The following is a 22,232-nucleotide window of genomic DNA, read 5'->3' as shown; positions in this document are numbered from 1 at the left end:
AAATGCTCAGGATTAATTTTCAGCAACAAAAAAAGTGCTCGGAAATATTTTACAAGAATGAAACCTTACATTCACCTAAATAAACATTCACCATCTACATTAGCAGAGAACAGTAGGACAGAAGGTTAGTGTCACTGGACACTGCATCAGAGAGGCCGATCTCTTCTCCCTCATTATGCAGGCTTACCCACTCATGATGAACTGTCCTCCAGCGATACTCAGCTGCCATCATCGACTCAGACATGACGTTCATGTACATATTATACCTTAATATGGCACTGCGTTACAATAATTTGATCAAAACAACTGGTGAAAAAAAAGATAAAGACTTTGTCCAAAAAAGAAGCATTTATACCTTTCCTCTCCTACCAGCCATTACAAGTCACCTAGTTTTTAATTTAGAGCTAGATTAAAGCTCTAGTCTCTTTGGGGGTGTGAGTTGGAATCCCACTGCTGCCAAATAAGAAGCAAAAAACACACATTTGCTGCAGAAGTAACAGGAGAATTTGTGCCATTCAGCCTCATAGCGTGATGTCATTTTCTCAGGCTCATTTTTAGATGCTTGTGATCGAATCTATGATTCTTATGAGTGTGCCCTCCATAAAGGTAGCACAGATATAACGTGCCAAGTTTTCAGAGAATCGCATTAAATACAGGTCAGAAGAAGGCCACAAAGTGTCCGCTAGGCAGTTCAGCTATTTCAACGGTGTTCTCTGTTGTTTAGGTCCAGAATGACACCCGTTACAACCAGGAAACACACAGTGTCAGGCATCAAAAAGACTTCCCAAAACCCTGATCCTCTCCTTGATCCGGTGATGGCATCCAGACATTTCCTGCAACAAAGCCAGGATACGGTCTTCAACAACACGAGTGAAAGGCTAATTCCCAGCTTTTGCAATCCTTTGCAAAGAAGGACCGCATGTGCTCAGTGTTAAATGCGCTGTTCATTATTATTATTAATAATAATAATCTATACATTATATAGTGCCTTTAAAGGTGGCTTTTCAAAGTGCTTTACAGAATGAAACCAATAAAGTTAAAAAATACACAAGATAAGCAGGATGAGAATACACAGTTAGAGGAGACAATAGATGGTGGTATCAAATACAGTAGGAACAGAGGGGTAAAGAATAGTTCATTAAAGGCTCTTCTAAAGAAGAGGGTTTTGAGTCTGGATTTGAAGGAGTTTAGAGAAGGTGACTCTCTGATATCCTTGGGAATAAAGATCCAGAGCTTTGGTACAAAACAGGAGAAGGCCCTGTCACCCATAGAGTGTAGATGGACTGGGGGACAGATAGGAGACCAGAATTAGAAGAGCGAAGGTTGTGAGGTGGGGAGTAGGGCGATAACCCAGACAGGTACTGTGGTGTCAAGCCATGGAGAGCCTTATAGGTGAGCATGAGGATTTTGAAGTTGACAGGAAGCCAGTGCAAGGAGTCCAGGACAGGAGTAATGTGATCACAGTCCAGTGCTAATTTCTTTCTTGTGGCTGCTGGTTCATTTTCAACTGTGGACTCTTAAGAAGTCCTTTATTTGACTTGATCAACACTGATCCCTAGAGGATTTTGAAAGGTTGAATCAAAATGATACATGACTCTGGTGGGACTCGAACCCACAACCTTTGAATGACTTCATTCTATCAAAGCCTAGAAGTCCAATGCGCTCTCCATTGCGCCACAGAGCCAACCGATGCATCGCTATATAAAACAGCTACAGAAAGCTGTAACTCATGCTTCTCCCGTTGTCTTTAAATTAAGCTCCATAAATATTGACAATGAGTGGCCTGTTGTCTACGAATAGATACCGCTGGGATTCACACCCAGGGTCTCCTGGTTTTTAGTGAGGCGTCTTAACCAGCTAAGCCATGGTGCCAAACCTGCTAAATGTTATCCACAACTTCAACCACCTGTGAGAAACGGGCAACTGCAGTGTTACGCCTGCTGGATAACAGATAATCCTTTTCGAAGTTTAAGGAGAGGATTTCTTTGTCAATTCAATTAAACATTTTAGAAATGCTGAACGATTGATGTGTTTCACGCGCAGAAATATTTTATCGTTACGTACTTTTTCTGTGCAGTAAGTTCTCCTTCAACTCCGCCCAACAAGAGAGGTCGTTTTTAATACAGGAGTAAAGGCACACTGCACATCAGCAAAACATCCCGTACAGGTTTAGGGAGAGCGACATCAGTGATTGGAAGGTTGGAAGTTTCGGGTCACTTTTTTATTATAGATTCAAGCAGCCCTGAATACCTTTTCAAGAAACATTTCAGAATCCCAGTCACGTCCAGTATGATTGCTACACAGGTCTACAGTATACAATCAGAATACTGTTTGTGCATTATATAAAACACACCGCCCAAAGCATTTCTAAAACAGGAATTACATGTTTCTGAATGGCCCTCCTTTATAAATAAAATAAAAGGTCTGAAGCCTGCTCCAAAGAAGCACTTTATTCAGAGCTGACAAAGATGTGATAGGAAACATCTCGGAAAATGAAGATGCAGTCATTTCCACGCGTCGCACAACAAGAGCTGAACCCACCCGACGTTCTCAAGAGAGTAAGGTGTAAGGAGTGTGGCTGGGTGGTCTAAGTGCTGGGTTTGTGCTCCATTTTCTTCGCTGGGTTAGGTTTGAATCTTGCCACTGCTAAGTGTTGGTGGGTTAAGACCTTCCTTCTATTGCGACGTCAATGGGTAAAAGCTTTGCTTGGCAGTCTGTCGAGAGACTGAACTAGGTGTTTCAAGATAGTCTTTGTCAGCTTAACATCAAGGCATAAAAAAACCTCATTTTGTGTTCCCAACAGCAATGCTCTTTGGTCCCTTCAGCATTATGCAGGGAACAACATCTGCCGTGATCACTTTTGAGTCAGTGTGAATCGTAGTGTGCCGCAATTGTTTTTAAAATTGGTTCTGTAGTGTAAGAAAAACTGGCCGTTCAGGGACGCCAAATATGTAACTGTAGTGGCTCTCTGAAGGCACCAGTTCTGCAGGGTTTGGGCATTTACTGAGACAATTATTTATTGTAGCAGTAAATCACAAAGTTGATTCTTTTGATGGCTTTAGAGTCCAACCATGCGACATAACTCAAACAACGCACACACACAGGTGCTAATACACGAGGATACATTTATTAATACATAGAATATGCATGTAAACCTAACAGATCTTATCGAGAGGGTTATCAGAATACAAAAGATATATATTCAATCAGTTACAAAGTGTTACACATATCAAGAGGACATACGTTCAGTATATCATTCATTAAGACCGTTTCGTAAAGTGAACTTGGTTACAACTTCTACATTAGATACTCAAAACAAGTACATAACTCTTAGGAATTAAATTGATATCAACTGGTTTGGATAACAATGGAATTCTCGAGCTGTAATGCAGTGAAGTTGAATACTCATCCAATTTCTGGGGATTCAGATCTCCTGCGGGCACAAACAAACAGTTGCAGGCTGTTGCTGTCCAATCCGCGCTCTCTGGCTCGGTGCCAGGCTGTGCTGTGCGGCTTGTGACGGTGCACTGCTGATGCTCACTGTTGGCTTTAACTAGCAAAGTTTGTGCACAGGAGAAAAGATGACTGTGGGTCCCAGAAAGTCAGGAAGAGGACCGGTTCGTTCCTGATGAAGAGCTAGTTCTGAATAGTGATTCAGCTGTCCACAGTTCCGACCTGTTCACGAGGCCTGCTGCTGGTTATTCTCTGGCAACCTCCACTCTAGACTCTTAGAACAAAGGAAAGTTCTGGCACTCGGACACACTGGCCGTTCCGTGGTTGTCCGAGCTGAGTCTCAGGATGGTCAGGAGGCACGCTGCGAGAATGTCCTGCCCTTGGGAGCCTTCTGCTCCTGGGCCGTCCTGCCCTGGAATTCTCCTTTGAATTCCCTTTAGAACAGTCCACAGAATCCTCTCCAGAATCTTACTGAATCTCCCTGAATCTTACTGAATCTCTCAGGCTCTCTGTGTTGCCTGTTTTTACCTGGAGGAACTTCAGCTCGTTGATTGGCTGAAAGTTCCATGGGCATCAGAGTCCCACGTGAGTTACTCGGCCCTACCAGCCCCTGATTGGTTGATCAAGGTGAAATATGAGTCACTTACTCCTGACACTTAGGAATGCAGTCCAGATGTCCAACTGGCACTCCCTAGACAGATAGGCACCAATGGATGACCATTGATCATGATAGCCAGGCTTAGCTAAGTGCATCCCCTTTGGGAGCTGTCCTTATCAGGAACCTTAAATCAGCCTGCATGAATAGTTTCTCTGTGGCTGCACCACAGAGATGAACACAGAAATGGGGCCTCATTTGGGAAGGCTCAGAACACTTAATTCTTTCTTATTAATAAGCCTCGCCGCTACAGTAGGCATGGTGCATTTGTCTGTGAAACTTGAATGCTGTGCTTTTTCACGCAGAATCATCGGCAGGAGCAAAGCTTATTCAATCTTTGCGCACAGCGCTCCATCAGAAATACTTTGTCCAAGTTTTGAAGAGATTGTGGGATTCTCTGCACACGCTCACATCGCGTACCTCAGACAACACCACCATTCGATGGGAAATTGATTCTACTTCTTGCAGTTGTTCCTGTGGTTGTGATAGTTACAAAGTTGCACTTTCCTCCACCTTCTGCTATAGTATTCATTGGGTGAGCTTCATCAATTGGCTCAGAAAGGTCAACTGTGCTTCGGAAAAAATCAGCAGCAGTGTCTTTATTTTGTCGGTGAGTATGGCTGTCTTTTAAAGCACATGAAAAACACGAGTTTGTGGATTTCTCCAAATAGCAACGAATTCAGCTGTGCAGAGCCTTACTGCTTTCAGAGGGTCTTTTACCGACGCTGCTGTAGTAGAGAAGTGACATAATCACAAACGCAACCATTTGTGCTGGCTGTTTAACTAAGTATTAAGCTTTTTTAACTATCACATGATTTTAACTAATTTAACATCATCTCCAGAAGAGCACCTCGCACTGCTCACTGAGCTGATGTATGTGCCCATTTCTCAAAAAATTAAATATCATCTGAACTGATTTTTTTCTACTTTAAATGCTTTCCTACTCTTTTAATATTTCAGTTAAATCTTTTATTTTGAAGTACTTTCCATTGATATTAATCCTAGTCCCGATGAATGATTCTGGGACATGGTGCGTCTTGAATAATGTTCTTATAGGTTTCAGTTTGGAAAAGTGCGCTCTCCAGAAGCTACCGAAACCTCTAATGGTCACACAAAGCTTAATGCAATAGCAACGTTTGGGGTTGAAAAAGAATATAACTTGCTATGAATATGAACACTGTTCCAGGAGGCGTGTAAGGACTATTTTGGCTCAGATCACCAATTTACCTTACATTTCTGATCCATTAATATCGCTATTGAATGCTTAAGGAAGGTCCTGGCAATACTTCTTGAGATCTTCTTTAGAAAAATTAAAAAAATATATATTTCCAGTACTAAACAAAACGTAAAAAATACTGATTACGTGCAACTGATAAAATCTCTCTTCCAGGGACGTTGTAGCTACATGCAAATTACAATGGAAAACTTTATCAGCTTTAAAAGTTTCTTTTGCATTTATAAGACGATCAGCATGACACTCAAAACATACCTGTATTCAGTAAGCGGTGAGTCTGCTGGCTGAGCAAGTTGCCTCCTCTACACACAATAGCAGCCCTGACGCTAAGATAAATGAAAAGAAATTGCTTTTATTGGGCACTTTTCATATCCGATGAGCTTGACATCTCCCAAGGGCGATGGAGTTTTTTTGCGACACTGCTTTTCCCTTTTTTCTTCTTTCTGTACTCTGATGCAAAAAAAAAGAGAAATCATGTAAGGGAAAAATGTATTTTTTTCATGGAGAAAACGTGCACCAGGAATGTTTTGTTTTGAAGAAGTGATTTAACATGATACATGACCTAATTTACTAGAGTAAATGCTCACACTGCAAGGTCTGCTTTACTACAAGAGAGAAGTAGAGTGAAAGATGTCATAATTGCACTGCGTTGTTGAAGAAAGCATCTTTTTCTTTGAATTCTAAATCAATCAGAATTTCAAAGTGAAACACAAACCCTTTGTCTGTATTAAAGAGATGATATTTTAAAACTGATAAAAATGTAGAAAACACGTTTCTCACTTAGAAATTTAGGATGGGATTATTACTATTACTAGTAATTACTAGTTGCAGTGCTGAACTCACCATGGTGCAATTCAGTTACATGATTGGCCAGTGGTTTCATGGATAACGCGTCTGATTTTGCATCATGAGATTGGAGGTTCGACTTCTACCGGGTTCGTGTGTTTTTAAATCAGGCTACTCAGAAATAGAAGTCCATTATGTGAATGAACCGCACCTGAAAGCAAACGTTGGTCAGGTTTCCTTCTTTCCAGCATGAAATAGCAAATCGTTACAAAAAGCACCAGCTAATGTCCAATAGCATTAGTCATTTTAATTAACATGAATATACTGTAAGGTCTTGGTACATGGGATTGGATTTCATCCACAATTTAAAAAAGGGCAAATTATATTTATAGGCTTCAGACACATTTTAATACAAAAGTGACCTAAAACTCTGTAACTTTCAGGTTAGTTTGAACCTGTAATGAAAAAGGGGCCTGAAACTTCCATTCTGTGATGTAACTGTCTCTAAAGTCGGACGTGATGTTTCACGGATGTGCAGTGTGCCTTTTCTCTTGTCATGTTCAAAATGACTTGCTGTGTAATTTCCTGAATGCGTGTCCTGTACTGCTCTGTTATTTCATTTAGATTATCTATGTGGTGTACAGATAAAACCAAACGGCATGGTCTAATTCCTGGGTTCGGCACCAGCTGAACCTGAACATACATCATCCGATCTCAACATGATTTGAACACACAACCTTTTGATGTGGTATCAGATGCACTACCATCACACCACTCCCCATAAGTGCTTTTAATTCCCCCAAGGAGAAAAATATTTTTTTTCATTCTCTCCTGTGAGAAGCACCGCTCTTCCAACGAGGGTCTCTTCTTCCCAGACCACAGATTATTTTTCCTGTCTGGCTCTCACACAGAGGGCAGACACACTGTCTCCACTAATGTGTTTACTACATCTATAGATCTGACCCCCTTACAGCCCTGATATTCCTGGACAGGATCCCATATTGAGCAGTATTTCTCGCGTTCTGAACTTACAGTGTGTACACAATGTACTTTATACACAAAGTAAGTGTTTTCGTAACTCTTGGACGTTTTGTCAAAATGTTACTGGCATGCCAAAATCGCCCCCTCAACTGAACAGTCCCACCCCCCTCAGTTTTGGATAAATTGTCAATGGTCAGATAACTACACTAACCCCGAATTCACAGTTACTACATCAGACTGTTTAATGTGCAGGAGGGCTATCTGTCCAGGAACAGCACGTTACATAGTGTCTATGTTTTGGGGTGTCAACATTATTATGACCTTATTTGCTCAGGTGGACCAATGCCTTGCAGTAGTTTATCCTTATACTTACAATCGTTATATAACTAGGACTGTAGTTATAGAAGTTTCTACTTTCTGTTGGTTTTACAATGATTTCTTAATGATTCAGAACCTCGTTACCGTTGATGTTGTTGCAAAAATGAACACATATGGTTGATGCTCCAGGCAAAAATAATCACGTGAGTTCTGATGAACGTGGAACTGTTCTTCATCACTAAATACCAGATTGCTTGTCGTTATCTTCTAACATGAAATACTAATCAGTGGCATGCTTGCGAGAATTCACTTGGATGGTTGATGCTCCAGGCAAAAATAATCACGTGAGTTCTGATGAACGTGGAACTGTTCTTCATCACTAAATACCAGATTGCTTGTCGTTATCTTCTAACATGAAATACTAATCAGTGGCATGCTTGCGAGAATTCACTTGGATGGTTGCAATGGCTCCATTTAAACCGAAATATCACTACCCCCCTCAGGATTTCAGACCCCCCCTACAGATCATTCCCCTGGCGCCAGTCCTGGGTATAATGATGAACATAGCTGCCTTGCAAGCAGTGAATCTGGGTGTGATTCCCACCTGACCCATCAACAAACCTTTTCCAATGAATCTTTGATCAATTTAAAAAAGTCTTGAAGCTGGTAGGCTAGGGAAGAAGCACTGTTTGAGTACACTGAGGAAAATGTGCTACTGTGCTGTGCTGCTCCAGTAGCGCAATTGGTCAGGTTGTGGTGCTTTTATAGTGGAGTTATACCGAGGTTGTGAGCTCAATCATCACGTGGAGTATGTTCTGTTTTCAGCTGCAGAAACGTGCTGTTGAATTTATGTCGGTTCTTGTGTTACTTTTTCCTCTCGATGGAGCTGTATTAATGCAGGCACACCTGCTTCCATGTCAAGTTATTTTATCGTTGCTTACAAACCAACACACTGCAGACACCTCTGATATTGTCACTGCTTGTGGGCCACGTGTTCCTGCTGTCAGCCTACCATGATAATACACCTATAGAAATATTACTGCTGTAATACAGGAGCGAAGAAACAAAACGAAAGCACACCAAGTTTAAAAAGGTCAAAATGTGTCAAAGCCCTTCCTCGAGGAGAATGGGGTTCAAACCTACTTGTGCAGAGTATCATGTATTAAGAGGAGATTGCCTTAACCGCTTGGCCACCTCCATACACACTTCAGCCCCCTCCGGACATGAGTTGCCTCTTTCCCCATACTCAAGGGTAATTTTCCTCTTCCACCTACAATTTCAACATTTACCTTGTGAGATGTCAAACCACAGAGCCTGTGCTGCGCTTCAGTGTTAGCTGTAGTGGACACCCCATTGAACATAAAAAGCATATTGAACTCCTTGGACATAAGCCATTTCTCGTCACTTTTCTCAGCGAGCAGGCTCAGCGCACACTGAATGCAGGTGTCTCAGAGCAATTGAGATGTGTCCAAGTGGCTGTAAAAGGGATATCTGATGCCAGTGCCATGGCTTAGTTCTCCGACGGCAGGCATAGCGGCGCGCCGGTTGGAGTATTCTCGGTCGCATTTAATGGCAACGTCATGGCAACGTCAGCTCAAACCACCAAATGGAGACAGGCGTGCTGACAAGCTGACCCTGCTGATGCAGAATTAACACTAGGATGTGAGAATGCTGTGGCTTAGTTGGTTAGAGTGCCTGCCTAGTAAACAGGAGATCCTGGGGTTGAGTCTCAGTGGTGCCTGTCTTGCCACACAGTTTATCATTATGGAAAGCAACATCCTTCTACATTAAATTTAATGGAAGTGTTCATTTAATTTTAGAAAATTTGGACTGGGGCGATGTATTATTGTAGCGGCGCAAGCTCACAGTGGTGCACTTGAGGAATGCGGTACAAGGGCCAGTGGTACATTGGATAACGCATCTGATTACGGATCAGGAGACTGTAGGATCGTAATGCTCTTAAACCCAGTACCATAACCGTAGTGTGTTCAGTCCTACACAACCTTTCTATCGACTGAATAAGCCTCCTGTTCCATCTCCATCTTCTTCCCACACATTCCGGCTATTTCAGCACCGTTATTGTTGGACCACAGTCACAGATACGTAAGGGACACTATTCTGAAGAACCGTCTTAAATAAATAACGTTGCAAAAGGTAACAATAATGTTTTCTTAACGTAACCTTACATTTGGGCGTACAATACAATTTTCTGTACCCTCAAATAAAACAAAATCTTACTGCTTTCTCCTGAGAAACACAAGTGTAGTGTTAAATCACAATAAATAATACAACAAATATACTAAACTAACACCCAGATGTGACAACACACAGCTATGACAGAACACATTGAAGACTTAAAAGCCCTTTAAATTTTTATTTCCTTAATTTCCATTCTCTTCCCTCCCCAGGATAACTGAAAACTAACTATAATAAAGACTGTATATGCATTACTTGTAATACAGCTACTAATAAAAATATACATGGAAGATATACATAATAATTAATAAATAACACTTTTATTAGTAAATACGTGTAATGATAACATTCATTGTGAATATTTGTGGTGTCTGGAAAGCAATTTTAGTTAAATATAATAATAATTTTCAAGCAAGTGGTGCATAAGCTTGTTACTTAATGAGTACATTATTTCCATTACATTCAAGACAGTTCTAATGTGATCGATTGTTCTGCTTAGTCCGCTACTGAGTAGCTTAAAACCTATGAAGAGGTGGTTTAAGCTAGACTCCTAATGCAGTAACATCTAACGGGCAGCAGCTGTTATTTTAGGTTTGTTGCAATTGAGAACAGGTTTAGTACAGAGCTGCTGACAAATTTCAGTGGAGTTTATTGTATAAGGGTTTATTGCAATTGACCCATTGTAGCTACCAATCAGCAGCAAGGAAAAACAAACTTCACTTGTGCCTTTTAAAAAAAGGGAAACAGAGTAGTAGTTTATGTGGTAATTTCAGGTACAATGTAAGAACTAAAGTTATCTACTCCCATAGTAATGCGTGGGGTCCTATAAATAGAAAAAAAACAATTTTAACCCGAAAACACAACAAACACAAAACAAGAAGTCTTCCAGGAACCCAGGTAAATCCCTGTAGTAGTCTAACAACTACAAAAAAAAAAAACAAATGCAACAACTTCAAAAGAAAAAGAACATTAAAAACAAATCTAGGGAACAACAAAAACACAGTCTAATTCGAGAGCTTTTTCAAGTCTTCAGTGCTCCTCTCGTCTCAGTAGACCTCTCTCATATATTTGTGTACAGGTCAGCTGGAGGTACACAGCTGATGGTAATTTAAGTAGGGAGCTGCGTCAGAATGCATGGGCTTCAAAGGAAAAAGTCAAGGTTTATTCCATGCTGAAAAGAGAAGGAAACACAATGTTTCAGCTGTGGAGCCTTATTTGATTGTGACTCGAAGTAAACCTTTACTTCTTCGTTTGATGTTAATTTATCTCCATCAGATACCTAATAATATCTAAACTTGACAGTTGCTTTCAGTAGCTAAAGACACTGCTCCAGGTGAGGCTCGAACTCACAACCTTGGCATAACTTCGCTGTGCACTGCTGTATAAGTACCGCGCGCTGACCGATTGCGCCACTGGAGCTGTGCAAAGTGTGCTCCTCATACAGACTGACGGTGCAGAAACACAGGGTGAAAACGGTTTCGGTTGTGGATCCATCTATACATGGGGAACACTGAAATAGCAAGGAGAATACAAGAAAAGAAACTGAAAGAATTGTGCTAACAGCAAAGGGGGACGGAGGGAGGTGGTCGGACAAGTAAATCAGCCTGGTAGATTGTTTGTAGCGACATTTTTGAGTCAATCGGCACACTGATTTCTCTTCATGTGCCTTGAACTGTGCAGTTTGTATTTTCGTTGTAGATAGGTTTCTTCAGAAGTCCAGTAAATTGACAATAATGGAGAACTAGCTGACGCACCCCGTCGTGAAGACCCTCTGTAAGGTGATTACACGTTTCATTTTCAAGTCGCCTCCTTTACACTCAATTGCTTCCTCGACACTGAGAGAACATGAGAAATGGCTTCAATTTCAATGTGAAGCGCAGTTCAGGCTTGATGGCTTCACATCTCCAATCAATCAAATAAAATTGCAGTGAAGCGATCTAAATAAGACTCTGAAGTACTGGGAAAGATGATTATTTTGAGCGTGCCTCCCAGGGTCTGCTACGAGGCTGAAGTTGGCTTCTTATTCGCCAGCTTCTTATGCGTGTTTTTCGTTCCACCTTAAATGCTGCTGCTGTGATGTTATGTCGCCTTTCGCCTGTAGATGGCTCTCTTCGATCAGTACTAATCCGGTTGGAAAACTGTAGACATCTTCACTGAAAGGGAATATCCAAATAGCGACTGTCCAAACTATATTTTTGTATGGAATATATTTCAGAAAATCGCAAACCAATTTTAAAAACTCACCATAACACGGACTTACACTGGGAAAAAGTGATTGCACTTTCTGCTTATTTCTACGGCCTCCCCCCTGATTATGAAAATGTCTCACAGTTCTGACACTGATGTGTGAAAGACAATGTAACAGACTATCAAAATCCTGAAGTACAAACAATTTTAATGCACCAGTTTTTTAAATATGACCCTCTGATCTTGGCATGTCAGAATACATTGGGAAAAATTATGGCACGAATTGCAATGTCACGCATTGTTGAGAATATCACTGACCTTGCCGATATTTGCAGGGGATACGAATGTTTTGCACATGTTGAACTACAACATGTAAAAATTGAGCTCCTTAGTCAATATCACTGGGAATGTCCAATAATGACGTACATCAGTAGCCTCAAAGAAACTTAGACTCACACATGGAGTTTTATCTTTGTATGGAGATTGGGAGAATTAATTTATACTCTCATTGCTCATTAGCTAAATTATTTTAAAAATATGACACAGATTTGTTTGAGAAACTTGTAATTGCCTTAAAGAGAGTCTTCTTGAAGATGTGCACCAGCTAGCTCTCCACTGTCAATTGACAGGACTTGAGAAGAAACTGTTCTCATACAACCAACATACAAATTACACATCTTAAGGAACATGAAGAGAAATCCGTGTACTAAATAACATAAAACTGTCGCTGCAAATTATCACCAAGCTGTTTTATGTATCTGACCACCTCTTTCCTACTTTGCAGCGAGCACAATTCTTTCTGTTTCTTCATTGCTATTTTACTGTCTCTTTCCCCCATGCGGAGATGGATCCACAGCCGAAACTTTAGGTCGGTTCCTGTTACTCTGTCCGATTGAAAGAGCTGTATGAAAGGCACTCCCATCTCTGCAGGAAAGTTATTGCTGCTCTCAACACAATATACTGCAGCCAAATGTGATAGCGATACTGTCACTGCCTGTGGGCCACGTGTTCCTGCTGTCAGCCTATTATGTCATGTTCATCCACACCCAGAAACATTACTGCTGTAGCACAAGAGTTATAGGTGCAGTTGATAGAGCATGAATCTCTTAATCTCAGAACTGTGGGTTCAGACCCCACATTGGGTCCCTCTGTGTCAGTTTGATCCCCCAAATCCTCTTAGCATGACCTGATGGTGTAACAGTGATACCCAGTACCCAGCGTAATTCAGCTTTCTTTCCACTTGATTCAGATTTTGATCTGAAATCATCGGCCGAACAAAAGTTTGTCTAAATCGAGGGAGATCTGCTCTCAATCAAGTATTAAACACTTCAGCATTTACTGTTTGAATACTGCACTTTGTCAAAACACTGCCGCTTCTTAAGCTAATAAGTAACGGTTTTTGAGCATGCATTGTATTGTTAATGCTTATATTAAAAAAGCATAAATTCACATAATGGAATTTTGACGGAACAAAGTAGTCCAGCCCCTTTACAACATTACATACCCACTGATTAAAGCTTAAAACTACAGTAGCAGGAGTAATAATAATGGCAAGAACATGTTTGGAGTTCGGCATTTCATTTATTCTGCGGAAACATCGTATCGGAATGAACTGCCCGAGATAAAAGAGTAATTGCAGCTTCAGATCATATTTTCCAGAGCATTGCATTGTTCTGTTCATGCTGACTACACGCTTTAAATTTGTAATTTACTGCAAGCGTTGCTTTTCCAGATTTTTCTGAAATTCCTCGCATTTGACTTGACTTGAACTTTATTGCCATATGTAACCGGTGCTGGTACAATGGAATTCTTACTTACAGAAAGTCTCTCGATTGTAAAACAAGTGTAAAAAAAACAAAACAAAGTGCAAACAGTGCATCAAGACAATGTACAAACAAACAATAGACAATGTGCAAGTAAACATGCAGACAGTTTGAATATAAACAATACAGACGTGTAAACAATGACTGGAGACGTACAATAAATAAATTAAAATGAGGTAGATGGTGATGGTGTAGGTGTGGTCCGATGGGGATGGCTAAATGTGTTCGCCAGTCTCACTGCTTGTGGATAAAAGCTATTGAAGAATCTAGTGGTAAGTGTCCGTATGCTCTTATATCTCTTGCCTGAGGGCAGTGGGGTGAAGAGCTCATGCCCGGGGTGGTGACTGTCCTCTGTGATGGCCAGAATTCTACCACGGCAGCGGTCCTCATAGAGCTGTTTAATCTTGGTGAGACCGCAGCCGATGATCTTCTGGGCCATTCTCTGCAGTGCCTTTCTTTCTCGCGAAGAGGTGTTGCCATACCACACGGTGATCCCGTTGGTGAGGACGCTCTCGATAGTGCAGCGGTAGAAGTTCACCAACACATGTATTGGCATCCCCCATCGCTTGAGGCACCTCAAGAAATAAAGGAGCTGCTGAGCCTTCTTCATGATAGAGTCAGTGTTCACAGTCCAGGTTAAATCTTTAGAGATGTGAATTCCCAAAAACCTAAAGCTGGTGACTGTTTCCACTTCCGTTCCATCAATACTGAGTGGGCTGTGAGTGTGTGGCCTGTGTCTCCGAAAGTCCACTATTAGCTCTTTCGTTTTCAAGTCCAGGTTATTGCTATGACACCACCGAAGCAGCTGTACAACTTCATCCCTGTAAGTGGACTCGTCATCATCACTGATCAGTCCTATTATAGTGGTGTCATCGGCAAACTTAATGATGTGGTTGTTGCTGTGTCTTGCTGTGCAGTCGTGAGTAAATAGGGAGTACAACCTTGGACTCAGACAGCAGCCTTGTGGGGTTCCAGTGCTCAGGGTGAGTGGTGTTGATGTTTTATTGCCTATCCGCACCACCTGTGATCTCTCGATAAGAAAGTCCAGCAGCCAGTTGCAGACAGAGTTGCACAGACCTAATCCCCTGAGCTTTGTCACCAGTTGACTGGGTATGATGGAATTGAATGCTGCACTGTAGTCCAAAAACAGCATTCTCACATACGAGTTCTTAGTGTCCAGGTGTTCCAAGGCTGTATGCAGAGCCAGGGAGACAGCATCATCCACTGATCTGTTGCTCTGGTAGGCGAACTGCAGGGGGTCCAGGGACTCTGTGATGGAGGAGTTGATGTGTGACAACACCAGCTTCTCCAGGCATTTTATCACCACAGATGTTAATGCTACTGGGCGGTAATTATTCAGGCATGCCACTTTTGTCTTTTTGGGGGTTGGAACAATAGTGTTTTTTTTAAAGCAGAGCCAGCACTAAAATATTTCATTCCCATCGCTGAATACATCGTGGAAACGGTATTTGCAACGGAATGCTGTCACACATGAAACCTCTTTGTTTTTCGGTTCTGAAGTTTGAAAATGAAAATAAAACGGGGGTCACCTCATAGGCTTGAAAGAAGTCCAAGCAGCATAAAAACCCGCGAATTCTCACAAATTGTGTTGCATTGTGCTGCACCTTTCTTCTGCTGCTTTTTTAAATCAGCCTTAAACATTTGAATGCATACCTTACTGCTGCTAATCACATTCACGTGTTTACGAAGCTTTTTTCTGTCCGTTATGTTTTTGCTAAGCAGTTTCTCCATTTTCCTCGTACTGTGATTGTGAGCGAGCACAACAACACTGAAACAGTGTAAAGAGATAAAAAAGTCAGGGTAAAACGCCTGACTGTCGGGAATGGGATTTGAACCCGTGCCTCTATTTGGAGAGCGAAACACAAAGCTTAAAAGACATGAAGCTGTGAATTTGCTGTTTTAAACCGCTTGGCTATCCTGAAAAATGTGTGCTGATTGTACCAGTCGCATCCGATTTTCCGTAACTTTAGAACGATTGATATGACTGGACAAACACAATTTATGGCGTTTAGCATGACATGGAAAACGGTACCAGAGCATTCGGGTCCGGACTACCAGACTCAGAAACAGTTTTTACCCCCGCACTATCAAACTATCAAACTCCCAGCCTCTCTCACTCTCACCTCACCTCTCACCTATGATCTGAGCCTCACAGTGCCTTCTTTCTTACCAAAAACCCAAACACACATTGAAAATCTACCTCTACCATACATGTCAAAAGCTCACTCCCCATCATTTCTATCCCTTTATTTCATTCTTTTGATGCATGTTTTTGCACATAACCTGTTACCTTTTTGTTGTTTTGCACACTGCCTGTTGTTGTTTTTTGCACATCGGCTGTTGTCTCTTTCTTTTGTTATACAATTGTATTGTTGTTGTGTTTTTTTCTTTGTACTACTTATGTCCGAGAGCTAGCTAAATACCATTTCGTTATTCCATATACCTGCGTATGAGTATAATGACAATAAACTTGAACTTTTAACTTGAATTTGAACTTGAACTTGACATAGTCTTGCAGGCAGTATATTATTTTATCGTTTACTCGTATAAAAAAACATGGTCTTCTTGTTCCTAAGTCAGATTTTTAGTGCTTTCGAACGTTACTTCCAACCTGGACTGACAGCTCACCAGATCTGTTTGTGATCAGACCATGGAGTCTGGGGCTGTACCAAGCGCACGTTCCTTCCCAATGCTGAGGTGATCATTCAGAAGATGGGTGTGAAGAGAGATAAGCTTTGTCGACTAAAAAACAAGGCAGGATATGCACGAATACTAATCACTGGCGACAGTTATGCTCTCTTACTATTGAGATCCCTACATTGCAAGTTTTTTTAAGACTTTGAAACTAAAGGAAAGTGGTGACAAATGAAACAGGCACAGGTGAGGCTTGAACCCACGCTCTTCAGTTTACGAGGCCAACGCCTTACCACTTGGCCAACGCGCCTTTGAGTAAGCATGGGAATAAGGTTGTTCAAATTATTTTTTTCTGAATCTGGTTTACATCGCCTGGATGCAGCAACAACAATAAAAGGTATACTTGTCCTTAAACTCGGACGTGATGTTCTGCAGACATGTGCACAATGTCCTGTTTTCTTGCAGTGTAGACATTTTGCTGTTCACGCTCCGCATTCATCTGCTTTGTGCGTTGTTAGTCCGCACCTGTAACATGTAATGTCAGCCGTCCCCTGTTCTTCTATTTCTCTAGCATGACTGTGTCCTGCTGCTCGGCTTTTGTTTGTAAAGTTTGAGCGAGCGCCCCGTTCAGTGTCACTTTGTCACTGTGGTCAGAAAGCATTCTTGATTCTGCTTGAGCTGCTTCATGAATTCTAGCGACTGTAAGAGCTCTTTTTAAAGTCAGCCCTTCCTCCTGCAGCAATTTATAGTCTCTTATGTGCACATTTTTCCACAAGTTGATCTCTTAACATGTCAGTTTCCAATACTCCAAAGTCACAAGATTTAGCCAATTCTCTTAGTGCAGTCACAAAAGCATCAACAGATTCGTCCTGAGACTAAGTTCTCTGCCTAAATTTATGCCGTTCCAAAACCACATTTCTCCGCGGTGTAAAGTAAGCGTCTAAGGCAGCTACAGTCTGTTCATATGTACCTTTTTCTCCAGGGAGATTGGCGAAAATCCGCTGCACGGGAGCCCCGATACAGTGCAGTAATGTAGCGTCTCACGGCATCCTGAGCTTCTGTAGATCCACCGGCTATTTAAAAAAAATCTGTACGACTCCATCCATATCTTGTATTCCGTATACAAATCCGGAGCTACGAGGTTCAGTAGAAGCGGTGAAAAAAGCCGGGCATAAGCAAAGCTTCTCGGCGCGGCTGCCATATCTTCCAATGGGCAAGCTAAACGAACAGTCAGAAAATTCAAAAGTTCGTTTCTACCAGCAAGAGAACTAAAATCTGCAGTGTTCTGCTCGCTTTGAGTCCGTCAAGCACTCATCTCTCGTCGCCATAAATGTTGTGTATCTTAATAAAGAGACGTTTTAATATTATTTTAACTATTTTGTTAACTACACAGATCATGCCCTTACACCTTATATTCCTGCTTTCTACTCTCGTTCTGTTGTCTCGCGATGTCTACTCACTAAACTACATTTAGCATGACTTCTTGTTGCAGTTGAGCTCAAAGCTGGAGATGATCTCCATGTTCTACCGCACTAACTAGTCCGAAACGTAGTACACAGTACACACTTTTTAAGTGAAGTCAGGTTGTTAAAAAATTAAACCAGCGCCCTGTCACAGAAACGTACCCCAGTCTCCCGCGCAACAAGCGGGGGTACTCAGCACTATACTGTACTAACGAGGAGCGCTTGTCTGCAGCTGAGCGTCAGCTCTGTTTACTGTCGGCAGTCATTTCCTCATTTCCAAAGACTTTTTCACCTGCTCTCAACTTTTAAAGACGGTCATAAACGCTCAAGAAGTAATTAATGTCAGGTGGAAGTCTGTTTCTGTTGTCTCAGCTCTTGATAAAGACAAGCCGTGCGTGGGAGACTCCCTCCCTGAAGACGTTTGCCGTCACCCTGCGAGGGAGAAGAGCCATCAATCACCAAAGCAACCACTGAGACAGTTAACATTAAACACGTGAAATGCGAGATGTTGTGATTTTTTCCCCCGCTTAAGGCTTCTATCGATCCTACTCTAACGAGAAAGACCTCTTTATTAGAAGTGAGATTTTAACAAACGTCTCCAGGGGTAACTGCGACCTGAACGCAACGGCATCTTGCCTGTGGTACTTATAATGAAGTATATATTTTATTTCTTTCTACTCGTTGATAAGAAAAAAAGTGAAATCATGTAATTAGGGATATGTCTTTTTTTCATGGGGAAAACTAGCCCGAGCAAATGTAAAGTTTAGAGCAGCGCTCAATAAAAATGATCAGAACCCGAAAGCGCTTCTTATGCGGATCAGTATATTCCGATACCACTGGTTCTGCAGAAGAAATAAGAAAAGCCGAACTCAAAGCAGAAACGTGTTGCCATTACGGGTACTCTGTCTGCAGCTGCTTTAAGATCTACTCACACCACGATGCCATTAAGGCTAGTTAAAAAAAAAAAAACATCGTCACCTTTTTGAACGTGATTATTAGACACCCGTTAAATCTCAACCGAGGTTTCTTGAGAGATCGTTCAGCGAGCGAGTAATAAAAAACTACTTCGCTTCCAACCTCTGCTGTCACTGTAAACTCGGACGTGATGTTCTGCAGATGTGCAGTGTGCCTTTCCTCTTGTCGTATTCAAGAGTACTCACTGTGTGAGCCTCTCACTGCGTGTCCTACTGTACTCTACTGTGATTTAATTTAGATAATGATGTGGAGTAGAGTGACAAGATCTACTTGAACATTTTCGGTTTGTGAAATGAAACACTAAATACACTACTGTAAATACAAGTAATGGACATTTAAAATAACCACAGTACAGCTAGAAGAGTGAAAGATAAAAGACTATTTAGAATGACATTCACAATAGACTTAAGAACAGCACATCCGCCCGAACAGGGACTTGAACCCTGGGCCCTCAGATTAAAAGTCTGATGCTCTACCGACTGAGCTATCCGGGCTCTGAAAGAAAGTCAACACTGTCGGGATCCTCGCAAGTCACGTGTACCATTCCCAGTAGAATGAGTGAGAAATACAGCATGACATGGGTAGTTAAGGGGCTCCCACAGTCCATCTTTCCTCACATTACTGATTTTTTTCAATAGCATTTTGACCTTTTTTCACATTCAGATTTTTTTCACATTTAATAAAATCTTTTAATCAACAACATTAAAAAGAAAACAAATGGAACATTTTTTGGAACAATAATTAAAAAAAAAACTTTCAATGCCTTGGTTGTATACGTGTGCACACCCTTTATAAAGGGAGTTGCAACAGTGCTGAAATTTAAAGAGCATTTCTGTAGAGAAAACAGCCTTGATGTTAAGCTTAGGGAGTCTGTCTTTTAGAAATTCTATTTCTTAACACCTTGCACAGCCTCCCGCCAGACTAACAAATATTTTTTTGGAGAAATTGACTCACACACCGGAAGACACTAACGTTTATTTACGTTAGAGCATGTGAATAACAGTTTAACCGAAAAGGGTTGTAATTGTGATTTTGTTAAAATTCAATAAATCGTCTATCAACAGTTAGAATTCATTTAGAAATTGTTTTATTTCATAAACTATAAGACAATTAAAAGAGTTTATAGGTCATATCCATCGCTTATGTTCTTTTAACTCTAGCGTTCAGGATCCAAACCCAGGTGCGGACGATTGTGTTTCTTGAATCTCTTGTAATCATCAAAAGTCGATGTGTAGTCCTTCAGTACTTTCTCGAGTTGTGCCATGGATATTTTATACGATCAATACTTGTCATGCTCTTTTGCATTTTCCTTAACAAACGGAAAAAGTTCAAGGTGTGTTTACGGCTGTGCTTCACATCTACACGAGAGCAGTACAGGACACGGAGTGAGGAGTTCGTGAAGCTTTCAGTTTAGTGCTGAGTTCAGAAGGAGGATTCGCTCGCCGAATGATCAATCAAGAAATCCCGGGTGAGATTCAACAGGTGTTTTCTGCAACAGCCACGACAAGTGTGAAGCAATCTCTGGATTTCCTGACTTTGAACTAAAATATTAGTTCAAATAATTTAGGATTTAACAGAACTAAAAGAGGTACATTTAAAATAGCAGCGCAACCCTGCAGCACGTCGAGTTTAATTGTGTAAACTGCATTTAATTGTGTAAACCTGGCTCTCTCTGAACCCGAGCAAAGAGTTCTCACTCAACAGAAGATTGCGATGCGAGTACTCTAATATAAAAGCACCTGGAGATACCAGGGATTGAACCCGAGACCTCATACATGCAAAGCATGCGCTCTACCACTGAGCTACATCCCCGATGCTAAAGTTTATGGAACAGACTTAGAGATGTGCAAATGCTCACTGATCACACCACTCACGAAGAATGCCTGCAGTTTCCCACTTTCGCGTTTCTTCTACAACAGAGTAAATTCATAGGAATGAAGAAATAAGGAAGGAAAAATAATCGCATCGAAGCTTAAAGAGACTGGGCACAAATTAATCTGTTATTTTTGTATCCAGTTACATGGGCGACGGTGGTTGATTCCCAGACGGGGGAGTGCTTTTTTTCTACCTCCTTACTCGACTGTCTTTCAATTCTATTTTATTTGAAAGCTTTTTGCATCTTTTAAGTGCTCTTGATTAAACTATCCATAGAAAAACAGCAGTACTGATGATTTAACGCAAAAGGGTGAAACAACGCCCCAACCACAGGAATGGTAACAGGAAGGATCGTGTTCTTATTTAATATGTCCTTTTGAGATGTCTTGTCAATGCTCACAGGCGGTAGAGCTGAATAATTTACTTTTAGTGGTGTTTTTAAACAAAGATGGAACACGTTCTTTCTATACCAGGAGAAAAGGAGCAGACTTTACCTTTAAGTGGCAAAAATGACACCTTATCAAAGCTAATATTAATTAAAATGATATCACAACAAAGGATTTGAGCCTTGAGCTTTCATTGGACGTCTGTGTCTCCATAACTTTGTAGGTGAGAGAGAGGATTGTGATAATTTGTAGGTGCTTCTCGGAAGTGCGTTGGTGGTACAGGCGCCTTCCAAATAATTGAGTCAGGTTTGAATCCCAGCCAGTGCAAACCCAAATCTTTTCAAGATAATCTGTGGTCCGCTAACACATCTTTTGAAACACTACAACAGGTAACACCCCGTGTGAAACATCGTGAGCATCTGTTAAACCTCTCTACCTACCCGTTCCTCACAGAGACATGACGACGGTCTAAAGGGACATTTTGAGCCGTAGAAACATTTTATCATTCTGTACTTTCCTGTGCGGTCAGGCCAGTTCCACTTTAACTGCGCCCGACAACGGAGGTCGTTTTGAAAACAACGAGAGTAAAGGGACACTGCACGTCTGCAGAACATCACGTCCGAGTTTAAGGACAGCAAGAGACTGGAAGCTAGGGAGATTCGGGTCTGTGTTTTTATTATAGGTTCAAGAAAATCTGAATACCTTTTCAAGAAGTATTTCAGAATCCCAGTCAAATCCAGTACAAATGCCGCATAGATCTGCATTGTACAATTAGTATACTGTTTGTCCATTGAATCAAACATGCCTTATGAAGCATTTCTAAAACAGGAGAGATCGGGAGAGAATGCGTCTTCCTGTAAAAATAAAATGACTTCAAGGGCACTATAAGCAACATTTATGAGGTGCTCTACAGGAAAAACTATAGCCAGAGATGCCAAAGAGGTCGAGATTTCACCACATAAGAGAAAGCATCTCAGAAAATGAAGTTGCGGTCGTTTCCACGCGTTATAAAACCACTAGGTCAAACAACAAGAGCTGAAGAGCCGCTGTTGAGAGTAACACGGCCGAGCGCTCTAAGGAGCTGGCTTAAACCTCCAGTCTCTTCAGGAGCATCTGTTGGAGTCGCACTGCTACAGCGCATCTCCTTGTTAAGTATCCCTTTTATTGTTGTTGCTGCCTCCAGGCGATGTAAACCAGGTTCAGAAAAAAATAATTTGAACAACATTATTCTCCTGTTTATTTGAA

At 41.3% G+C, this 22,232-nt stretch overlaps 4 non-coding genes across 4 annotated transcripts; all 4 read right to left on the bottom strand.

Annotated features, from left to right (window-relative positions):
- Positions 1 to 1,591: 1,591 nt before the first annotated feature.
- Positions 1,592 to 1,684, bottom strand: trnar-ucu (transfer RNA arginine (anticodon UCU)). Its single transcript has 2 exons — positions 1,648 to 1,684; positions 1,592 to 1,627 (listed from the first exon to the last, which is right to left on the bottom strand). It is a non-coding gene; the product is annotated as a tRNA-Arg (tRNA).
- A 9,264-nt stretch (positions 1,685 to 10,948) lies between these two features.
- On the bottom strand, positions 10,949 to 11,042 carry trnai-uau (transfer RNA isoleucine (anticodon UAU)). Its single transcript has 2 exons — positions 11,005 to 11,042; positions 10,949 to 10,984 (listed from the first exon to the last, which is right to left on the bottom strand). It is a non-coding gene; the product is annotated as a tRNA-Ile (tRNA).
- An 8,105-nt stretch (positions 11,043 to 19,147) lies between these two features.
- On the bottom strand, positions 19,148 to 19,220 carry trnak-uuu (transfer RNA lysine (anticodon UUU)). The gene has a single exon. It is a non-coding gene; the product is annotated as a tRNA-Lys (tRNA).
- A 1,246-nt stretch (positions 19,221 to 20,466) lies between these two features.
- On the bottom strand, positions 20,467 to 20,538 carry trnaa-ugc (transfer RNA alanine (anticodon UGC)). Its single transcript has one exon. It is a non-coding gene; the product is annotated as a tRNA-Ala (tRNA).
- Positions 20,539 to 22,232: the final 1,694 nt, after the last annotated feature.

Source organism: Lepisosteus oculatus, chromosome 14 (assembly GCF_040954835.1).
Source record: "Lepisosteus oculatus isolate fLepOcu1 chromosome 14, fLepOcu1.hap2, whole genome shotgun sequence".
Lineage (NCBI taxonomy): Eukaryota > Metazoa > Chordata > Actinopteri > Semionotiformes > Lepisosteidae > Lepisosteus > Lepisosteus oculatus.
This window is presented reverse-complemented; position numbering and strand designations above follow the sequence as displayed.